Source organism: Microtus ochrogaster, chromosome 16 (genome assembly GCF_000317375.1).
Source record: "Microtus ochrogaster isolate Prairie Vole_2 chromosome 16, MicOch1.0, whole genome shotgun sequence".
NCBI classification, from domain to species: Eukaryota; Metazoa; Chordata; class Mammalia; order Rodentia; family Cricetidae; genus Microtus; species Microtus ochrogaster.
This window is the reverse complement of record NC_022018.1, coordinates 38,856,874-38,859,795: the sequence shown is the minus strand read 5'-3', so window position 1 is coordinate 38,859,795 and position 2,922 is coordinate 38,856,874. Positions and strand designations below refer to the sequence as shown.

Here is a 2,922-nt window from a genome sequence, read left to right as displayed (position 1 = left end):
ATTAAGTCCCCCCCCCTCAGCCCGAAAAGCAATCAGGGTTCCCTGTCCTGTGGGAAGTCCAAGGAACCCCCACCTCTATCCAGGTCTAGCAAGTTGAGCATCCAAACTGCCTAGGCTCCCACAAAGCCAGTGCATGCAGTAGGATCAGAAACCCATTGCCATGTTCTTGAGTTCTCAGTAGTCCCCATTGTCTGCTATGTTCAGAGAGTCCAGTTTTATCCCAGGCTTTTTCAGACCCAGGCCAGCTGGCCTTACACCTGGGGACTTTAACATGTGCTGTACGCCTGTGTGTGATGGAAGGTACCACGCCCCATGCTTAGCTCTGGCTAGTCCAGCCCCAGGAATTTGTTCCATGCCTCTCTAATTCCCTGCTTCCTCAGAACTATAAAAGTGGATCATAATCATTCTACCTGGGGTTCCTTTAAAGACTAAAATGACTGATACAAAAAGGCACATGAGGGGGCAGTATGGAGGGAGACTTGGAGATAGAGCTTAGAGTTCTACCACCGCATAGGCTTGTAACCTTGGGCAAGTTGTTTAACCTCTGCCCCTCAAGTTCATCAGTGCCCTAAGTCGCAATAGTAAATAATTGGGTTGGGAGAATTAGTAGAGACACCTTGATTGATGCCTGTCACCTAGTATCACATATGTTCATGTTTATGATCAACGTGATTATTATGTTTTATATTTATATTGGTAGTATTTGAGATAACTCAGATGTGTCAGGTCTTAATTCCTATAAGTATTAACTACCGCTACTGCAGCTGTTGTTTCAATCCTTCATAGAAACCTGTGTGAAGGAACCGCAACAATTTTGGGGAGAAATGTATCCAGACTTTTCCTACTAGGCTTGGAAGGCTCTTTGAGAATCAGTGGCTTTGCAGACTGTGTAGCTGCCTGTCCTTTCTCCTCACCTCTCTCATGACCACTTTCCTGCCATCTCCTCCTGTTGACTGGGTTTTTGACAGACTTGCTTCAGTGGTTACTGGAGGGAGAGGTGATTGGTAGCATCAGCCAGCACAACCAGCTGTTGGTGGCAAAGTACAAGAAGTGACACACTTTTCTTTAGCAAGAAGATATTTACTCTCTGCATTCAGGGTGCCTGGCAGCATGTTAGGTGGCTGCTCACTCTCTAAGGAGCAGGCTGAGAAGCCCAGAAGCTATGAGGGACAGCAAACCAGTTGCCCAAGGCAGAATCCTCGAGCCATGAAGATAAAAGTGTGGAAGGGATCTTCTAGTCAAAGTGGTAGACAGACAGACAGACAGACAGACAGACAGACAGACAGACAGACAGACAGAGGCCTTTCTATATACATATGGCTGATGAATAAAACAAATCACAAAAATATCATGCTGAGCTGTACTGGAAAGAGGGGATTCTGACAAAGCCGTCATGGGGGCATCATGAGGTTTCCAAATCTGACAGCAGCCTAGGAACCTGCCCACCAGCTAGAACTGAGCTCTTGGATGTATTTGTTGCTCCTAACTGCTAACCTGGTACCTGACAGAAACATATTGAGGAAAGAAGGGTTTACTGTGGCCCATTGGTTCAGAGAGTCTCAGTCAACCACAGAAGGAAGGTATGTCCAACCAGTTCAATTCACGGTGGTGGGGGTGATGGCAGACACTGTCCACATCACAGTCAAGTAGACTAGGAAGTGAGCATGGATAAACCCCCAAGAACTCACCCTGAATAGCCTACCTCCTCCCAACTTTCCAGAGCCTCCCAAAATAGTACCGCCAAGGTGGCATCAAGTGTTTAAAACATGAGCCTGTGGGGACACTAGATTCAAACGACAACATGTGGTTTGGATGTGGGTTGTTCCACACCTATTCTTATGCCTGAGGCTTAGTTTTCAATGTGGTGGTATTGAAAGTTTGGGGTTTCATGGTTTGGTCATTAGGTGTATGCCCATGGGATTGACACATTCTGTGAGTAACCTAACCCTTAAAGCTCTTAGATGTCCCTCTTGCCATCTCTGTCACACACATTCTGTTACTGTGATTCCAACCCCCTTAGCTCTTCACCAGAGGTCTAACTATCAGCCTTCAAAACTGTGGGTTTTCTATGTTGCCCTGGCACAGATATTTTGTTTTAGTAACAGAGAAAAGACTAAATACAGGCTTGGTATACAATTAGAACTCAGCTCCTTAAAGAAATTCAAGAATCAAAGACTAGAAAGTCTTTCCTCACCACAGGGTCTCCACCCACAGCTGGCTGACTCCCTGAACTAGGAACAGAAAAAACAAATTTTCTCTAAAAAAAAAAAAAAAAAAAAAAAAATCAAAGCTTTGAAGTCTGAACCGCGCATGCATGCACAAATTTTAGACACTTGCCAAGGCTGAGATACTCTGACCTTCTAGAGTCAACAAAGCACCCCAAGGAGGCACACAAGGCCCCATGGAAGGAAATTCTTGACAAGGATGAGCTCACAGACAAAATTCAACACCAGCCGATCAGCATGCATTGTCCCAGCAAAGCAAAGGTTTTCCTTTAGTGGCTCTGGTCTCTTGTTATTTGCAGCCGATTCTTCTGCTCCAGCTGACCAGATGCCACACAAATTTTCTACTAGAGTCTTTGCTTTCCTCTGAAATGTCAAAAGCCAGGCCTCCATTGTCTGCACTGCTTTCAACATTTTCATCTTCCAAGCTCTCACTGGTCACCAAACTCAGAATACACAGTGGCTTTTCTGGCCCAGAGTTCTGAAATCCTACAAAACACATGGTCAGGTCTTTAAAGGCAATACTCCACTATTCTGATACCGATGTCATCTTAGTCAGGGTTTCTATTGCTGTGATGAAACACCACGACCAAAGTAACTTGGGGAGGAAAGTGTTTATTTGGCTTACATTTCTATTTATTTATTTATTTATTTATTTATTTATTTATTTATTTATTTATTTATTTATTTAAGATTTCTG

General features: G+C 44.3%; 1 protein-coding gene across 1 annotated transcript in view; it reads left to right on the top strand.

The window, feature by feature from the left end:
- Positions 1 to 2,922, top strand: part of Slc22a23 (solute carrier family 22 member 23) — a gene marked incomplete at its 5' end in the record, with an annotated part of 159,240 nt that overhangs the window by 117,594 nt on the left and 38,724 nt on the right. The gene's annotated exons all lie outside the window — the stretch shown is intronic.